General features: G+C 38.2%; 1 pseudogene; it reads right to left on the reverse strand.

Annotated features, from left to right (window-relative positions):
* Window positions 1-925: 925 nt before the first annotated feature.
* LOC113063070 (hepatocyte growth factor-like) lies at window positions 926-21,887 on the reverse strand (annotated as a pseudogene).
* Window positions 21,888-21,899: the final 12 nt, after the last annotated feature.

Consider the following 21,899-nt stretch of genomic DNA (forward strand, 5'->3'; position numbering starts at 1 on the left):
GTATTAGTATAACCTCGCATGGCGACAAAAATCCATCATGGAGCTGGAGCTGAAACAGCTTATTCATGAAAGCTCGCCTGAGTTTCATCCATGATTGCTTCAACATACTGTCTGTTCCCGTTTGACTCAAATAACCGCTTTATAAATTCAGTTCGCTTTTCAGCAGTTCAAACTTTGACCTTTGACCCATGCTGATTTCAGCTCCCTGAAGGAAACAGGAAACTATTGGTTTGGGTCTGCGTGACCTTTTTTCCTCACATGTCCTTTTGTATCGGCCATAGAGAAGGTTACATTCTTCATCTATGGTTCGCCTGAACCTGCTGAAAGCAAATCGACACAGACTTGGTGGGTTGAAACATCAGATCTGAGCAAATGGAAACCATTAGGCCATGTAAAGTAACATTAGAATATTAAATTTTTTCATTTAATTGCAATGTCATTTAAGTATTATTTATATAGTATTGCTTTTGTTCATCTTTTGTAAGTCACCTTGGAGAAAAGCATCTGCTAAATGCATAAATGTACATTTATTTATATGACTTATTCCTTATTTATTAATATTATTAAATGTATTCTTTATTAACATCTGCTAAATGCATAAAATAAAAGGTATTAATATTTTGAATAATTGTTTTTAATATTTGTATAAAAAAATAAAATAAAAACATTTCAGTCATTCTGTTATGTGCTTTAATTTTTTTTTGTTTCTATTTAGCTTTATTCTTCTATCTAATATTTATATATTTTATATAATAGTTTATATAATATTTATATGAGCTTTTATACATTTTAACGGTTTCATTTTTAGACAGCACTGGTGAGTAGGAATTAGAAAATTACAAATTGCAGAAAAAAAAAACTTTTTAAAAAAGGTTTAATTATTTACAAATAAAACATAAAATGCCACAAGTACATTTACTTACATTTTAAAAGTTGAAAGTACAAAACAGACTATAAAAATAACAGCAGCCTTTATATTCAATATTAAGACCATTGATGGCAGCAGCGCACAAAATCACAAAACCGGTGTTAACAATACAAAACAAGTGTAAAAACTGATCAAATGTCAATAAAAAGGCACTTTATATACACAGCGAACATAATATTTACAATAAAATACATTTTCGTATTAAAAACGCAATAAATTTTTGTTAAACCAGTTACCCTGCCTGTCAACTGCAATACTCTACTTAGTACTGCAGTTTGATTAAATATCTCTTGGCTAAACTTGGGCTTAAAAGACCCTCCACATAGGCGACGTACACATAAACCTTCGGGGAACTGTCTTTCAGTCGAAACACACTTCTACGACCCAATATTTTCCTTTAAAGACATATCGTCCTTTTGTTTTGTTTACAAATGTTATGTTTCAAATCTACATGCCAGATTAAACACAATAAACACTTCTGGAGAATGAAATGCCATGACTTCAGTCGATCTATAAAAGACATAAATAAATACTTCACAAACTGCGTATTAAATTTCGACAGATATATTACACCATGTGAAAGCAAAGACCTTCAGATGTTTGTAATTTCAGATCTATAAGACCTACGAATGTACAGAGTGACATTAGCACACTCTTTGGAGTGCAGTACATGAAACAGCCCCAAAGGGGCCACAGAACGCTCCAAACTGGAGTAAGGCAAGGTGCAAAACATTCGAATGTCACTGAACCCTTCTGGAAGTGTGTAATAACATCCCATTCAGGAATGAACACCGGCCGATTCGTGAAGTGGTTGATGTTGAAAATGGTGTTTTGCAAACATTGGTTTAGAACATCGTCCTTATAAGTTGCACCTAAAATGCCTTCGAAATGACATACAATGAAGAAAATCCATCTGTGAACAAGTGATAATGTCTGAAAAATGCACCCCAGTGAAAACAAAAGCTCCATCCTGTCTGAAAACGTTGGGTTATTGCCATCTTCAAGTATCTCCAGGGAATGACATTCAGAACATCTGCTCTAGTCTGAGACAAATATGTTTATGTGGATTGACACCACAGTTTCTTCTAATTGCTTTTCTTTCGTCATTTATCCATCTGTCCTTAATTTATAACGGCTAAATCACCAGCCACAACAAACTCCTAGTGAGTTCAGAAGTTGTCATTTCCACCATTTGTTGGTTTAAAACTAATGTCTGATGTCTGATTTTCACAGATTGTTTGTCTTGCAACCTTTCCATTCCAGTGGTTTTAATTTAAGCTAAGCTCTGGGCTCCAAGTTGTTTGTATACGAATCAAACAGCAACCATGGTCTTCATGTTGTAGATGATAAAGAAGAGACAATGCATCATTAGTTCTATTCACCAAATCTGTGGAAAATAGAATAATCTAGTAACTTATTTCCAAGTCTGAATAGTATTTGAAGACTTTGCGGATCCATTCAGAGTAGAAGGCCACATTGACGAAGACGGCAGGACGCCTGGCGACGGCACATCCACGGCCGTTGATGCTCACACCCACTATGACCTTGCTCTCTCCTTCCTGGCACACCAATGGGCCACCGTAGTCTTTCTGTAAGAGGTGAATTACACTCGTGAAACAAACACCATCGTCTGAAACGATACTCCTTGAAAACCAGGATCTGATTCGTACCTCACAAACACCTTGGTCTCTCTTGCCTCCAGCGCAGATTTTGGTCTCTGTGATGGGCAGAATACCATTGTGGCTTTGGGAACACCTCTTGTTGCTGACAATTGGAAGTCCCACCATCTTCAGACTGCCCTCGTGACCTGTGCCTAACAGAGAGGGCAAAGGGTCAATTTTAATAGAAATGTAAAAGTCTGGAAAGGTTTGAATGCAAAAGCAATTATCTTTATTTATTTGGCCCTGTATCTAAATCACTCAACAGGGGTTTTGGAGAATGATTTAAATACGAGCTAAGAATGTTTACTTTGTACTAGTGTGTATTTTAATGACGATTAAAATAAAGTCAAGATTAAATGTTTATTTGTTCCTCAACATACAAACATGAACAAAAGATGGCATAAATTATTGGGATTATTAGCAAAACCATCTGAATGCATTCTAGAGCTGTTGTTTTGAAGACCGGGGTTTTCATATTTAATATACTGCCATTTTATTAAAGTGAATTCCCATGAAGAAAATAAGTAGTGTAATGTAGTTGGTAATGTAGTGTAGATTGACCATTATATATATATATATATATATATATATATATATATATATATATATATATATATATATATATATATATATATATATATATATTATTTTCAGAATTTATAGAAAAAACATGAATTTTATATTAAATAATTTATAATATAGAATTCTAAATTATTATTATTATTATTTATATCAGCACTAGTTCGAAGGAAAAAACATATCTGCATGTACTGTACACACAGACACACACACACACATATATCCAACCCCAAAAATAAAACAGTGTAAAAATGATTACATTTGTATGGAAAATCATAATGAGATTTTGATCGAATTGATGCGATTAAGAATTAAGCAATAAGTAAAATATATGACTTTACTCATAACAAATAGGCATGTAAACATTTTACTACAATTAAGTCTTTATTCTGATTATTGGAAATATTCACATTAATGGTGCACATGTAAATGGAGCCAATGTTGCAGAATAGAACAGAATAGAAAACAATAATACCTTTAGTGTCTCCCCAGCCGTACATGAGGCAGTAGGTGCCTTCTGCAACAGCACATCCTGCGACAGGAAGCAGCACAGTTCGCACATGCTCAGAGAGAGGGGCAGGCCTGGGCATAAGACTATGAGTTACCATAAAGATGGTCGGATGGATGAGAAGATGAATGGGCAGATGGATAAATGCACTTACGTTGCGAGTTTGAGCAGGGCCAAGTTGGATCCCTCGGGCCCGCAGACCACATGTGCGATCCGGAGACCCTGTGTGCCGGTGGACGTGTTGAGATGAAGAAGCCCCACCTGCACGGTGTACTCCGAGAGGTCAGGAACGCTGAGGAACGTGCAAGAAACACTATATATAAGCATATATGTCAAATACAGAAGTTATATGACAACTAAAGTATGCAACTCAAGTATCTCAGTAGAACGGTGATAAGTCATTAGAGCTTTCTGAAAATATATAATCTGATGTGGATTGCAGACAGAGCAGAGAAGACTTTCTACAAGCGTGAGATATGTAAGTTGGCGTGCATCCCTGGTAAAGTCATCTCCAGCTCTGATAAAGGCACAGAGGTCAGTTCAAGCGTCCATCCCGGTCTGTGTCTTCATGCGAGGCATAAGATAGCTGAACCCACCAGGGAGCGGATCTGGGGAATGTAGAGATGATCTAAAAGCCAGACACACTCGTTCTCGTTCTCCTTCTGTCCCCCTTTTCTCCCTCAAACTAAACAGAGCCAGCAGGTTTTCACTCAAGTGCCACTGAAGCAGATCCACAGGCGTATATCATGCAGCCGAACACAGAGTCTAAACAGATGCACCACTGACAGAGCAGAGAGCCATCAGTCACAACTCGAGCGGATCTGTCACTACTCTCTCTTAAACCGGAAACTCTGGATCCTCACGTCTCATAGAAAACATCAACTGACAGATGGGAACACAAGGCCAGGACGGGCCAGAATCATGCACACCCAAGAATGAGGTAAAATAAAACATGTTTGTATTGACAAGAGAGAGTGACTAGTTAATGGTTGGATGGATGGATGGATGGATGGATTACCAGGTAGAAAAGCACTGTTGATCAGTCAGAACCCATTCTTCTCTGATGAGAGAGCCACCGCACCAATGTTTATTCCTGCAAGAGGAGAACCAATCAGAATGTGTCATTACTGTCCCCCATGCTATAAATATTACATATTTGTATGAATTTTCTAGATACTAAAACGTATTTTAGCCAAATATCCTAAATCATAAAATCATAAAACCAGACATTTTGTAAATTACATGTTATACTCATTCTCAAACTTCAATAGAGAATGTGCTTTTACTATACTTTTACTATTTTCCCACTATACTGTACATTGTAGAAGGTTGTAACCTGCAGTTGTAGCTTTTTACCTCATTTAACCTATGAACTTAGTTTTGCAGGTATAAATATCTAGTATAGTCTTGAAACTCCATATGGTTTACATGGAATATGCTAACAAATCACTTCAAGTCAAATGGCCCCTGCTGATTTTGAAGTCTGTGTTATTGCTTGCACAACATTGAAATAGTGTGGCTCAGTTAGTTCTAAGCCGGTCCTGCATCATGCTATTAAGATTTTCTCTGAAACCCTCCACCTCCCCTAGCTCCCCCTGTCTAGACCTGCCCAGTTCAGATCCATACTTGCACTGCAGCAGCATGCATAGAAGAGAACTAGTCCACAAAAATGATTTAACACTCCAATAACATGTCCAATAACATGCTAAAACTATTTAGAGAGTTGTCATGAATGAAATAATTTATTTACATTATGAATAAAACCGGTTAATTTACGTTACCGTTTTTTGTGTATATGTAATATTTGTTTAAAACACTGAATTCTTTTTATCTTCAAATTTGCTTTAAATTATTTAGGTCGACTTAGATTATACACAATACTTAACACTGGTCAAACGGGAAGTGTGTACCCTTTCTGAATGCTGACCACCCAGCTTCCATCCTCTGCCCGCTGCACCTGCATCCCCCCGACAATCCGTGTGGTTTTGTGTATAAAACAAGATGGTTTTGGTCCTCCGCCTGCCGAGAGCAAAATAAGCATCTGTTAGAGAAGGCTTGAGAAGATAATTATTTTTCATGAAAAAGATAATACAGTAAAAACATGCATATCTTGAAGACATATTGTATATGCATACAATAACATAGTCAAGTGGTTTCATGACAAAGAACACTGAACATAAAAAACACAAAACTGCACAGGCCCAATAATAAGCAAAAATTAATAAGAGGCTGAACAAATCTCAATCTTAATGTAAGTATGTACATTTTGTGAAAGCAAAGCACATGAATCAATCAATCTTTACAAATCAATAAGACACTTGTTCTATAGTTATAACTATATTAGTTATATATAATATATGTTTTAGTTCATTTTTTTTTCTTTCTATTATTTATTCTATTTTTTTTTATTTTTTTTTATTATTTGCATTTAGCACATTTTTCTTTGGTGCCTGTGACCACAAGAGGCCAACGACCCATCAACTGAGAACCACTGTATGGTTATTATCTGCTAAAAAACAATATTTCTCTTTTTTTTGACTTACTCTTTTGATGGTCATCCGATGACACTGATTTACCTGAAAAATAAAGACATTAAGTGTTAGTTTGCACTCAAAACCACCAACGAAATATTATAATGAAACATTTCACATGCATATTAACCATTGTTAAAAAAAAAAAAAAAAAAAAAAAAACTTTCAGACAAATTTTCATTATTTAAAATGGCTATATTGTTGAAATTGAAAAAGAATCTAATACAATTTGGATAAACTTAAATATAATCATGGAACTATACCCAGAACATGTTTCCTATTATGATGATGAATGCTAAGCCTGCACAAACAGCAACTCATTCATCATCAACATGCACTGGCAGACCATCACAAACGTGCATGAATGAAACACAATTATACAAATCCAGCTGCAGTGACACAGCTGCATGTGCACAAAGATGAAGCGGACTGCATCTGTCTGGTATTGTAGTATGACACTTCGTTCGAGGAGACAATATCCACAGACACAACCTCAATACATAACATCCAACAGGCTTTGAAAGCTACAAATGATGACAAAATACCCCTGGCATGGAGGTCAAGACCCTGTCTGTCATCATAACCCGAGTTGTTTGCCATTCCAGAATTAAACTCAGAAAGTCTATAACATCCCAACTGGATTCCTGAATTTGACATGAGGTTGTAGAATGCAGGATTTCAAGGAAAATTATTTAGGGAAGTGGAAAATGTACTGCATATTGAATTAATTAATATAACTAACTATATATATATTGCTATAAACTACATAGCCAAAAGTATTGGGACACCCCCTTCTAATGAACAGGTTAGACTACTTTAATAATTTCCATGTTTAAGCATATAATAATATTTTAGGGAATTGTTGGTTCTAATTTTATAGCAACAGTTTGGACAGGACCCTTTTTTATTCTGACATGACAATGCCTCTTGTATAAGGAAAAGTTAAAAAATAAACGATTGATTGATTCAGCCAGTGAAAGAACTTGACTGGTCCAGATGAACACCTCTGGTGTGGATTCAATTGCAGACCTTGAGCCAAAAACACACATCACCAAACACCAATGACTTGTGCATTCAGTATACGGACAAAAATATTGGGACACCAGCCACCTTTCTTTAGAACAGAAAAAAAGCACTTTCAAAACTGTGGCAACATTACATAATTCATGTACAGTATTTAGAAATTGTATTTACATCTCTGTTGCAGCAGTTTTAGAAGTCTCTCAAATTACTGCACCCATATGTACAAGTCACAAGTGGTGTTTGGTGATGAGTTTTTGGCTCAAGGGCTGCATTTAAAGTCACAGGTCTTCAACTGGGATTAGGACTTGGCTTTCTGCAAACCAGTCCAGTTCTTCCACACTGACTGAATGTTTTATTTTTTTAACCTCATCTTATACACAAAGGCATTGTCATGTTAGAATAGAAAACAGTCCTGTCCAAGCACACAATTCAATAGAATATTACTATATGCTTAAACATTTGTATTAATGTAAAGTAGTTTTTAAGAAAAATAGATAGACAGATAGATCAACCAGCTTCACCAGGTAAAATGTTGGAAAACACCAAACCAGAAGCTCCATATTAGCTTCATATTTGACCAGGAAAAAGAGGAGAGAAACAGGAAGTAGAAACTCACATCGCTCTAGTCCGCAGTAGTCCCAAGGAGTGGAGGAGTTGGACGTGTAGCACCATGGCCCATGCTTATCTCGGTCTGGATTCCTGCACAAGTTCAACTCTAAGCCCGCGCTGGCCTTCGCTGACTGCAAGTCTCTCCTACACACACACAAAAACAAAGAACAGGAAATCAGCTACTCAGTTCAGAGAAACAGGCCAGCACAAGAGGAATGGAAATGTTGACTCATATGTCTTTGTGCGACAAGATGTTCAAAGAAGGAATCATATTAAAATCATCCCTCCATCACCAATAAAAGTTTGAAAGTATGAACTCAGAACAGTCGCTGCGGCTCTGCGAATTCCATCACCTGTCCTCAAGGCTCCACACAAGCCCGGCCGAGACTGCACACCGAGCGACTTCTACAGAGTTGACTTACAAAGACAATAAATTCTAGAGTGAGACAGACAGGCCTTGGATCGCAGGGGCTGAAACCCCGGAGTGATAAATGTATAGGAAGCAAAGAGTGATAGAGTGAAGAGACATTTTCTCATCCCCGGTGACTGCCGAAACAAGCCAACGTTGAGTTTTCTCAGAGACAACCTTTCGACCCGATGTGAGGCAGACTCACTGGCTGGCCGCCATTTGAAGAAGCTGATTGGCTTTGATCTGCCCATGTTTTAAAAGTGGGGCACTGAACTTCCTGGGGTCAGAGGTCACTCCTGCAACGTGTCCATTTGTCTGTGCCATTTTGGCTTTTACAATTCCTGTAAATTAAGTGATGTTAACAGCTGGGACTACAGGATGCCGAGTGAGCTGCTTTATGGGGCATTTGTCTCCCGTGGAACAGTGTGTGGTATTTTCTGTCCTCAGTGTATCAGTGATGAATATGAGCGGCCCAGCTCTCCCTTCTCTGTTTGTTATCACTGCCTCAGTTCTCTTTCAATGTTGTAATACTGCCTGATAACTACCTTTCAAAGCAAACTCCACATCACTAATAAATGACTTCTTATCTATATTTAAAATATAGTAAAATATAGTGAACTGTGAACTGCCTCCCTGCCTACATAGACAGCTGCCTTCTAAGACGGTATCCTAACCGGAATGGAACATCGTGAGTGACCAAAGCCCAAAGTATACTCCGGGCACCCGTGGCCGTGATGGTCCGAACACTGTTCGCATGACGTTATTGTCATTACCGGCAGGGTCTGTGGAGTCTGCGGAAAATGAAGTACACCTGGGCCTTGATTTGAAGTGCTCTACATAGTCAGTTGCCATTAAACAGTGTTCCATATGTAGCACAGCACAAAATATTCACAACTGATTTCAGTACAGGCAATGCACGATGAAAGACACAATACTCAATACACAATCTCTGTTAATATTGTGGATAAAATACACAGATTTCAGGTGAAACATTCTTTTTTAAATTGATTACTTAATATTGAGCATTGGATTACTGATTTTTTGTAGTATATTATATCAACATTTTACTAATTTGCCAGCCATATTGGATCTTTTCACTAAACACATTGCATAATTAACTACATTTTGGAACAGATTAGCATTGAAAGGGTTTACAGCTTCTTTACATTTTTGAAATCTGTCAGTAAGAAGCAAACATTGATTGACACTGTATTTAGAATAATGAAGGGCACATGCTAACTTGATGTTTTTTATTTCGCAGATATTTCACAGAATTTCCAGTGTGTCGTTTCTGTAATGTCATCAAATAGAATTAAAAAATATTGACTGTGACTATGTCTCCAATTAGGGTAATTAGTGTTTTTTTGTTTTCCCAAAATCATTTTTTTCCCTTTAGTTTAATGGTTTAATAAAAATTTGATAATCAAAAAATCAAAAAGGAGTGGTGGTAATCAAATAAATGTGAAAAAACAACTGAAAATGTTTTATTTTAATGTAATAGAATTAAAAATTCACAATTGCTTTTATTTCTGGGCTGCATAACAGAAGTTTAAATTAAAAATATAAATTGAAAATAAAAATAATGTTTTGATAAATTATAACTATTATTATTACAAGGAGTACATTCTATTGTACAACTGTAATATATGTCTCTGTCGTAATTTCTTTTATTTTGTCAATTTGTATTGAAAACCTGCAGAGCTCATTCACAAAGATACACACAGACCTCGCAGGCTTCATAATTAAACAGAAGTCTTTTGCAGTTTAATATTTATAATAGACACTAGTCCAAATCACAACTGATTATGTGTTCCCTCCTTACGATTTCAGACAATGGCAGACAGTGGTTTTCTTAGTACACTGGAATAGTAAGTATTTTGACTTTGAAAAAATTGACACATAGCAGCTTTAAATGGTTTCAGTGATTTCATGGAAACATGTACCTGAATGTGTGGTCGGACCACAGCCCACAAGGAATACCAGATCTTGTTTTCGACAAATTACCACGGTAACTCTCCCCGTTGTCTTCATAACATTCTAGGACACAGAAACATAGACATAAAGATAACATAAACAATGCATGTATGCATGCACATGCATGAACCTTCAGTAAAATCCATGCTTATTCAAGGCTCCATGTTTATATTATTTATGGATTTACTGATTGTATCCATGCTGTCATGAAGTAAGCATGTTTGAAATAGCATTTTATTAGTGGGGGAGGGACATTTTCACGTCAGGGGCCACTTTACAATTGGTGGTTGGCAAACATGGAAGGGAAAAAAGCTTTTGTCTGTGCCAACATCTGACTGTAGTTTGAGTGAATCCAGAGAGGCACTGCCCTGTCTCTCTGACCTGAAACCTCAAAGGGACTCTTCTGGTGAGAAATGTGTCTTTAGAAACATTCATGAAAGAGATTATTCTAACCAGACAGTTTACACGATTTGTAAAGAAGAACCTTTTTCTTTTAGGACTGCTTGTGTGACACAGATGAAGGGGAATGTGAGGGTGCCCAGAACAAAACCACACTCGAGCAGGGTGCCAGATCTTTACAGGCGGTCTACGATGGCGCCTGTGCGCAAAACATCTTTGTCTTTCATCATTAAAATTCTTGTAAATTATGATGAGCTAAGCATTTTGGTACAACATAATTAATTGTGTGGTTAAATATGGTTCATGATTCCTAGGCGTGCGGTGTGTGTATGTGTGTTAAAAGTGTGTGTGGGCTCACCTGTGCTGTCAGAGCTCTCTGAATCACATCTGGGGATGTTGGTACAGAAAGCCTTGCGTACTTTTGGGTCTGTGGTGAAACACCAGGGAATTTCGGAGCCATCGGGGTTTCTGCAAAAGTTCTCCCTGAGATCCCTAAGTGGGACACAAACACAAACAATTGAGTAAAATCATGTTTATTTGTGCATGTATATTTTTCTTGCTTATTCTTTTTTAGAATGTTAGGACTGATTTAGAATCAGTAAGATGTGAAAAACCCCAAATCCTAGGATCAGCCCCGAACTAAAGTGTAGCATGACTCACTTGCATTTATAGTTGTGAGGTGTGTATGAATGGTTGTGTGGGAAAAGAGCATCCCAGCGTTGGCAGGTCACACCTGCAGGGGTCACATTGACCGTACCCCTGTAACCCTCTCCCTGACCCCGAAAACAAGAGGTGGTCACCTCCACCTCCACAAAATGATCTGAGTCTGAACGAGGGAGAGAGAATGTCAGGAATTCCAAGCATCAGCATTAGAAAAATGTTTCCATTGGAAACATGCCATGGATGAAATACAGGAGTAACACTTGAACCACGAGATTTATGACGAGTCAGTGCACCTGTACACAATCTCTGGGCCAAACTAAATATCACACACATGCATGTATCTGTGATAGGAGAGGGGTTTCCTCCACAAGCGTTTAGAAACATTTAGCTTGAATTAAACTCAAAACAAACATAAAATAAAATGGAGAGATTTTTGGATCACAGCATTATACAACATCACAATATAACAACAAATGAAAACCAGAAATACAGCTAAAACCCAACTGCAAATGTTTCATAGAATGAAAGGTGGAAAAGTGAACATACCACACACACTTATGTTACAATACTCCCACGGTGTGTTTTTGTCCACTGTGTAACACCACGGACGCACGTCATTATTGGGATTGCGGCAGTAGTTGTCATCCAGGCCTTTGCCTACATGCCTATAAATACAGATACAGAGGAGCATGTTGAAAATCAGGCAATTGGTGTGTGTGTGTGTGTGTTTGTGTGTGCATGTGAATGTGTACCTATGAGGCTGGTAGGTGTGTTTATGAGGTTTCTGTGAGTCCCATCTCTGGCACTCTTTCCCACTCTCTGTTTGATCCATGGGCCCTCTATATGTTTCTCCATTACACTTAATACACTCCACTACAAACATACATGCACACAGGTTATTACAAACACCAAATGCACACAATGTCATGCAGGCACTACAACAAACACAAAAATACTGACATACACTATTCTCAAATACAGACACAAAAACACATATTATATACAGTATTGATGAAGTCATCTCTAACCTTCCGAACACTGGGGCAGCCCACATTCCTGGTGCCGAGTCTCAGTGAGTTCAGTGAAGCACCAGGGTCCACTTGGATCATTGTCTGGGTTACGGCAAAAGTTCTGACGCAGGTCAAACTTTTTGTGTCTGGCAGGCTTGAAACTGAAAAATCAATATATAGAGATAATAAGAGAGGGGAAAAAGAGCTAAAAATTAAGTTATTGCGATCAACTAGCTCTTTTTTCAGCCCTTTTCCTGCAAAGCTACTGTCCTGCAAAGTTTAGCTTTATTTAAAAACACATGAACTAGCTAATCAAGGTCTTCAATATTACTAGAAACTTCCAGGCAGGTGTGTTGGAAAAGGTTGGAAAAGAACATTGCAGAGTTTCAGGAGCAGGATTGGACACACCTGGTCTTCTGTAGCACTGATTGAATATCATCTCAGTTAGCCTAAGGCCGGGCATACACTGTGCGATTTTCATCCGATTTTCAGTCGAATTCTGACTCATGCTACTCTTTTTCGGGTCGGGCCGAATTTCAGCATTTTCGTGCATCGTTTGTCGTGCAGTGTTCGTGCAGTGTACAAGGGAAAACGAGGGCCGATAAGCCTCTCCCGACCGGCAATCGGTTGGTCGGATAGATTTCTGACATGCACATGTTCGCACTATTGAAGCAGGGCTACGAACCGATTTTAAGCTTTCCCTCACTGCGCATGCGTGAAACCATAAACGAAACCATGGTGACACCTGACACAGCGTGTAGTGTGGACTGAAGTGCTGGAGGGATAACTTGGAGTTATGGCAAAGAAAAATAAAAGAGGTGATAAAACGCCTGCTTACCTCCAGTTCACAGCCACCTGCGCGTCTAGATACGCAGACGCCTTTTTTTTTTACGTTTCAGCACACATAATTGCGCATATCACCAAAGCGCAATGCACTATCCTCACGAATAGAGTGAGCAGTCAAATCGCAACTCGGCAATCGGACCTACAGTGAGCGCACAAAAATCGTGAGCTTTGGCTTTACATTGCATGCGATCTACCAGTACAGTGTGAGTTGGTACCTTGCCGAAATCGCACAGAAATCGCACAGTGTATGCCCGCCTTAACAAGACCAACTTAGAAAAGCCATGCTGTTCAAAAAACTGATGCAGATGAAGCTGGTTGACCAGCATGGTCATTCCTGTGAAGCTGGTTGGCTCAGAAATGTTGGGGAAGGTTGGCGCTAAACTCTGCAGGAAAGTGGCCCTCCAGGAGCAGGAATGACACTCCTGGTCAACCAGGTCCTACAGTCATATTTACAATAATCAGTATGGATGATCATCCAGAGGTACCTTCAAATCAGCCCTGCAGAGCTTAGCTCAGGGGTACTCAACTTTGGGCTTTAAGATCCACTTTCCTGTAGAGTTTAGCACCAGCTTGCCTCAACACACCTGCCTTGAAGTTTTAAGTATGCCTAGTAAGACCTTTAATAGCTGATTCGGGTGTGTTTAATTGGGATTGAAGCTAAACTTTGCAGGACAGTGATGTTCCAGAACTGAGTATGGACACCCCTGCTCTACCTGGTTGACTTGAATCAATCATCTAAATCAGCCTGGACCAGCTAACATCCATGTAACCAAGCACATTGTGCCTCAAGAGTTGCTGATGATCTAAATCTGAGTCAACCTAAACCTTTGAATTGATTTGTAAAACTCTAAATAAGTTAGAATGGCATCAAATCATCATGATACGATCTAAACAAAATCCATGCAGAGCAGATGAATGGCTTAAACAACTGGGTTACAAAAGGCGTGCTGTGCTGGAATGGACTGTGTTCCTGCATCTGGATCTTGTGGCTGGTTCCACATGAGGCCTGAGATCTCTACAGCTAATGATGTTGTGCTAACAGATGTTAGCCAGCAATTTCTCTCTTGCTGCCAACAGACACTCTCGCACTCTGAATGCAATCTGAACAGAAAATTGTAAACTTTCCTTAATCCCATTTGCAACACCAGGAGGTCATATGGGTGGGAAACTGGTCATTTATTGGAAACCTTTCGTTAGTGTTTTACATCTCAAAAAGAGACGATGCATGTATGCATTTCTGGGAAGCAGGTTGCTATTGGCTGGCCACCGGTTCTAGAACCAGCACCAACACCTTTTTTCACTTTTCAGTGAAGATTTACTTGGTTCTCATCAACTTCTCTCTGATAATTTTCTGCTATCCCCCCATTTGACTTAACCGAATGGCTAGGGCAGGTGGACACACTGTGCTGGTGGATAGATTGAGAAGCTGAGAGGAAAAAGATCTTATCACATGGAAAAAGGTTCGAAGGGAATCGAAGTCGGAAAGCACTGTTATCCATAGGGAGGAGAAGGTCTGGATTAGCATCTGTGCACTAGTCTCGAATGCTGCTCATATTTTATTGTGTCTGTGGCTTTGTGAGCTCAGCTGGAGGGCAGACAGAACATGACTTCAGTCCATAAATCCTCCTCCTCTCGTTCTTTCTCTAGCTTTCTTTTCATTCTCTCACCTCTAAAATCTTTATACAGCTTGTAAGCGGTGTAACTCATAGAGCTAATAACATTTTGGCTTAGAAGGACCTGGCAACAACTGACCATATTAACCAGATTGGCTCGAGTTCACGCAGTCAAGGCATCACTCCTTAGAGTCCCACTTAACTTCTGTTGTCAGAAATATGACTCTCAAACGACCAGGACTGAAAAGCAATCTCATCTGCAGTCTAGGCAAATCAGTGATTCTTGGTAGATAGCATGCTGGCGGCGATTAACAGCTAATGGCTAAGTCTGCACTAGGAAAACGGAAGACATTTGCGAAAATTGCTAGCTGTCAAAGACCATATCAAAGTAGCAAATAAGAAGTTTACTGTGAGAATGAGCTATAGAGGAGCGAAAGGTTTAAGAGAGAGAGGCGAGAATTCACTAAGAATTGCGTTGTTTACTACCTGCAGATATTTACACAGAGTGTAAAAAGAGGTTAATGCTATTTACACAAAGTGTTAACAGAACTTAAATGCTATTTACTCTGAGTATAAATATTGTTAGATAATGTTTGCACAGAGTGTAAATGGCAACAATTAGCATCTTGTTTACAAGTGGAAACAGTGATAGATGCTAATCACACAAAGTGTAAATAGAAGTGATATGCTATTTATATTGACTTAATTTGTTTGTGCACCGGCTGCATTGTTATAGAACCCAATTCACAAAGGAATCAAGATGCATCACAATGCAGCATTTCGGCGCCTTGCAATATCCTGTACCTCCCCAAAAAAGCATTTCTATTGGCCGAGACAAGTTTTTAAGGGTACTTTATTCAGTGCTTGTCTTTAAATTAAATTATGCATTTTCAATTATTAAAGTACATTTTTACTTGTGTTCGTGTGGGATGGACATATTCCAGGCTTGACACGTAATTCCAGTCTTTGTGAACGATCTTCTCCCCTTGTAGTTGACACCTGACCCAATGATGCACTCTTTCACATAGTCTGTGGAAAACATACGCCACAGAGATGTTCATATAATGTGAAACTATGAATGTTGTTTACAGATTACGCATTTCGTCGACATTCTGAGATGATTTAAGTCTCCAAACAAGAGTTTTACTGTCGATTACAGCATAAATCTAACTGTTCAACCACATTTCTTGCTGGAAACATAAACATACAGCATCTTGTTAACGTCAACACTTATCGTCATGCTTTCTTATACTTCGTTGGCTGTTTGCTGCCAAATGTCTCAAGCTTGTGTTGTTTACAAGAACAGAGGTTTTATACATTAGAAGCAGCAATTTCACACTTTAAAACCAGTGATCTAAACAAAAATGACTGGCATTTGCTCAGTATTGCAACAAAACCTTTCCAGGAAACGTTACAAGAAATAAAAGTAAAAAGTCAAGTGTGAATGAACTTCTTCGAAAATGTATTGCAAATATTTACCTTTCTTCTCGTAAAAGGTCATAATTGGGTTTTCGCTCTCTTTTTTGCACCTTCAGAGAAACGGTCGAAGGGCAGCAAGTGACATTTCCTGTTTATGTGGTCAAAGTAAAATGCCCTGAAAGGAGGCAAAAACAGAAAATCAAGATAACTAAAGACAACTGTTGGGTCAGAGTTCCACATGGATCAGATGAGGTTCTCATTTTTTGAACCAATTTTTCACCCCAAAATTGAAATGACTTTCATGTGGTTCAAAAACCTAGATGACTTAATTTCAAAACAACACTTGTCACCATTGACTTCAACTGTATGGAAAAATAAATTATCTTCCAAAGGAAAAAACATCAACATCAGAGTGAGTAAATGATAACAAAATTGTTGTTTTAGGTGAACTATCCCTTGTGTGATTACATGTGCGTGTGTCACCTGCAGGACTTCTTGCTCTTGCTGCATTTGCGTGCGCAGTCATCCAGCGGGAGATTTCTAATTCGAGGTGATTCCGGACAGTCTGTACAAAGCAGCCGGCTGTTTTCACTTTTCTGATACCTTTGCAATGTCTGTTTCCTGCACTCTGAACAAAAGAGACAAGAAGATTAAACACAAACACATATGCAGATACTTAAAACACACACGTACATGTACACTCGTAATCTCATACATGTGGGAGCTGTCACACACATTATCAGAAAGGTTGTTCTCAGGAAATGGTGCCATTTGTGCCCAATTTGTGTCTCTGTGACTCAAAACTGATATATTTGGACAGGTTTTACCCTCTTTAGCATTCGATATTAAAGCACTTTTTTTTTAATAGTATTATTCTTAAATGCTTGTTTTGTTTTACATCATTTTAATAGCCTACACCAGTGGTTCCCAACCTTTTTCAACTCGCGGCCCACACAACCAAACACATATGTTTGCGCGGCCCACTTCAAAAAAAATTAACTGACCCCGCTATTGTTGGGTTAATAACTTAGTACTCAGAAGCTAGATTTTAAACTATATTTATTGAATAAACTAGGGCTGTGCGATATGGACAAAAAAAAAAAAAAACTATCGCGATTTTTTTTATCAATTTTGCAATTGTGCTTTTACAGTCATAAATGCATTCAGGATTAATTTGAAACATATTTCCAAAAGAAAACCAATCAGAGCTTTATCAAAAAGTTGTAACATCTCTAGATAAGTCAAAATTATCACTATAGTGAAGATGTAAAAAAATTTATAGACTTGTGGCAAAAAAAATAAATAAATAAAAAATCCTGTATACAGGGACTTTTTTTTCTTTTTTGCCATGCATTGTTCATAGATCTCATTAATTGTAGCGGTGCCTCAGGTGTTTGCAGTGTGTATACAGTATGTGTATGCGGTCAGCAGTGAGAGCGCATAAATATAACGCGAAAGCACATTAAAATAATGCACGAGTGCGAATCTCTCTGTTCGCAGCAGATTTCCTTTGCTCTGTCACAAAACCGGTCGTGCTTGCTCAGATACACGCTGCTTTGCGAGGAGAGAGTGTGCACACTTAAAACGTGTCTCCTCTCACTTAAACTGCATCCTGTTCACTAACAAATTCACTCTATGCTCATGTGTTAGACATGAATTATTTTCGCACGTTTTATTTCTAGCCTTTTACCGCAGTGAGAACGCTCTGATCCGTCAACATTGGCTCAGAAAAAAAGGCGCATCACAGACAGTGTGTGAACCTGGAGTTAGGCATATGCGCACGCTCAAATCGTGATTTTAGGACGTTTTCTTTTAATCTCACAGCCCTAGAATGGACTGGAAATGAACAGAAATAATTCTCATCAGCTTTTATATCTTTTCACATTAGCAAAATCAGGTTTCTGTTTCTATTTTATGACTGTCTCTTCTGCAGAAATGAATGAGAGGCCAGTGAGTGGGGCCAAGACTCATGATTCACTGCACTCTGGTGGTCCGAGGACATTCCCAAAGTCGGCTTACATACATGTGCAAAGCTCACATTGTAACTCCTACACTGAAATATCTTCTTTGTTATTCTTTATTTTCTGATCTGTACTATCAAATGTTGACCATACAGTTCATCCAAAACATAAAATTATGTCATTATCATCTCCTATTGTTTTGTCAATGTGGTCTATACAACTCATGAACAGCATTTCAAGTCTTCTGAATCCTTTGTGTGATGAACACAATGAAATGTAAGACATTATTCACTGATAATCTTCCCAACAGTGAGCTTTTAACTGGAGAATGCACCTCATGTGTATTTAAGGCTTCCGGATGCCCGTCTGAAGTCTACATGGATGTTGTATTTGAAGGTTTCACAAGGTTGCTCACAAGTACCCATCTACAAACCTTCAAAGCACACTTCTGCTTCATTAGTAGTGATATGGACTCCCCAGCATAATTACTCACCCTCATGTCGATCCAAACCAGTAAGTCCTTCGTTCATCGTTCATTAATATATTTTTGATGAAATCCTAGAGCTTTCTGACCCTGCATAGACAGCAGCGGAACTGACACGTTTAAGGTCCAGAAAGTTACATTTTACATTGTTAAAATAGTGCATGTTACAATCGAGAAATATCTTTCTGAATTATTGAACATAGTCACTGTTTTGTTTTCTTTGCACCCAAAAAAGTATTCTTGGTTCAGAAAAGCTCTCAGATTTCATCAGAAATATCTTAATTTGTCTTCCGAAGATGTACATGGAATGGATGGAACGATATGAGGGTGAGTAATAAATTACAGAAATTTGCATTTTTTTGGTGAACTACCCCTTTAAAACTCCTATATACTTCAAGCAAAGCTAAGAACAAACTGGTTTAACTAAACAACGTTTTCTTTGGAGTTCGTTTTGGAGATTTTGAAACAGCTTTCCATATCTAAACTTTCCGGAAAAAATAAGATGCGCTGGGAAACACTTTCAAACTATGATTCGTTCATGGGCTCCGCCTACTTTGAAGTGAAAATCTTTTTTGTTAATTTCTTCTTTTCAGTCCAACAAGGTCAGATTTCTGAAAGTAAAAATCATGAACACACTGAAGTGCTGCTTTATAGCAAAATCTGAAAAGTGTGAGGAAAGGACACAGCACATATTTACATATTCATCCAAATGCTTCTCCTCAACACTTATGGGCATGTTTGCTTACAGAACATTGCTGCAAATGTATTTCAAACTTCTTTTAACCATAAGCAAATAACAAAAAAGGACCTTTAAGGTAACATCAGCTAAATTTAAGCGAATTCCAGGCTTGACACAAAAACATCATGGTCATGTGTCCATTGTCTTTGCTTTTGCTTTTGGTCAGCATTCAAATTTGTGTGACCAGCTTGGGACCAACTTGATCGAAATCTTTATGGGGAACTTATTTGCCCTTAGAAGAAACTCCATATCACATGGGTTCCTATTGGAATGTCACTAATTAAGTAACAGTAAATGTGACTGTACATTTAGGGTTCAAAACATTTCAAACTATTTGTTGTAGGAATCACTGTTCAGGAACCACTGAATCACAAATGTTGCCAATGAATAATAACTTAAATTTCAGTCTATTCCTCACAAAAATCTATTGACTTTTAAGTTGGGAAAGCTCACTTCATTTTGGGTGAACTATTCCTCTTAAAATCTGATAATAGAAATATTCATATCTTTCCCATATGCCGTTATCTCACTGAGCGTGGGCATGAACTTGGATCTGCTCTGTGCAGTAGTCCTGGGCTTGGTGCCCTGATTATCAAGTGATTTGGTAAACTGTTGAAAATCAGAGGTGTAAAGTATCACTCATTTTCCTTCAGACACGCGCAGTGCTGCCGAACTCTTGTGGCTGAAGCGGTTTTGATGAGAACACATTATTAATGTTTGGACCGCATCTGAACACATCTGGATTTCATCGAGCTGCTCCTCAAACACTGATCTTTTCCTTCAGCGCCCCAATTAGACTCCTTTAATTCCTCTTTCTGGCCTGTCGGGGGCATCTTTATCTTCTAGCCTGCTTATTAGATTTGGCTAAACCTCTTTCCTTAAATAACAACGGGATGATGTTTATGGTAGCAATGAGGACGGGCATCAGAGAAACATCAGCATTAATGGCTTCAGTCTGACTCACTAATGTCCTTTCCTGTCCTAAAGCTTCAGTGAAAGTTTTGAAGAACTTCTCTTTCTGTGTTTACGCTGCACATCTGGTCCGGTGAATATTTGCAATGGTGAAATATGGGAGAAAACGCTCTGTCCAGATGTTGCACAGCACATCGATAACACCCGCTTTAGAGAGTCCATTCACCCCATATGTGCTTTTGCCCATTGCGGGAAATGTGCACTCTGGGAAGGGTCTGTTGCATTGCTGTAGCGCATCTAACGATGCATGTCACTGTTTATTCAACATCAAGTTCTTCAGTGGAACAGGGCGAAAGCAGTGTATATGTTGGCGCTTTTACAAACCATTTTACAATTTCAGGCCCTTTCAAGATGATACTGCAGAAAAGGTGTCTTGCTAAAGACACAATAGATTAACACCCTGTGGATTTGAACCTACAACCTACCAGCCCAGATCTTTGACCACTAGGCCACACCAGCCTATACCTCTGCACTATGTGATGCATATAACAACTTCAGGCTTCAGTTTATCAGACTGAAAACCTGAGTAAAGGTCAGTAGATTTGTGTAAAATCCAAACCAAATATACATTAGTGTGAATGGGGACAGTTTAAAAATTATGGCCATTAAACATATATTAAAAACCCCTTGGATTGTTTATTTGTATTTTTTACTTTTCCACCCAAAGTTGGGAGGACTTTCTTTTATTAAATTGATTTAAACTCAAAGAACCCCCTCAGTCCTTTTTAAAAATCCTTAACCTTCCAACAATTTACCATGATAGCCATAGTTTTCAACTATTCACTGTTAAAATGTCATCTTTATAATAATATCTTGATTTCTTAGAGTTTGCAGATTCAAGCTTAAGTTTCTTCATCAGTAAAGTCAAAGCGGCTTGAAAGAAGCAATGAACTTACAGCTGGTTGTAACCTACTGGTCGTAACCACTTTACAACAATTAAACTTCAGTCAAAAGTAATAAAGTTTAATTAAACCCAATTTTAGAGGATTTTAGGAGTCAGAGTTCACAGTGTACTTTGTCATTAATATGAGATCTCCTTCAGACAGAGGAAGAATCCTCGAATATTTTGTCATTTTGTTTCATTTCTTGTGAGGTCAACTGATGGCTTGCAGTTACATTAGTAAACTGCACTAAATAAGGTATTGAGTTCACCATGTTTAAGCTTTTGCACGGGAAAGAAAAATAGTAGAACCAGTCATACACAAAATAATATCCAATATCCCCAGAATCTGTTAGCCCTCAAATTGCATTTATAAACAAGCACATCACTGACATATTTTTCAAACACAGCAAGTAGTTTGAATACATAACCTGATGAACTCTGTTTAATCAATGTAATATTTCTCAAGCAATCTAACAGTGACATTTGCATTGTGTTTAAAACACAATTTAAAACACAATCAGTTACTAATCAATTAGGCACTTTGGGTCACGTGTGCGTTACGCGCTGTCACTCACCCACATCCACAGACAGCAAGAAGCACAGAAGAGCTTGATAAATCCACATTATGCAAGATTTCATGATTCTCGGTTTGATATTCCAGGATTTGGGATGGAGAGTTTATAAGGTC

Source organism: Carassius auratus, chromosome 4 (assembly GCF_003368295.1).
Source record: "Carassius auratus strain Wakin chromosome 4, ASM336829v1, whole genome shotgun sequence".
NCBI lineage: Eukaryota > Metazoa > Chordata > Actinopteri > Cypriniformes > Cyprinidae > Carassius > Carassius auratus.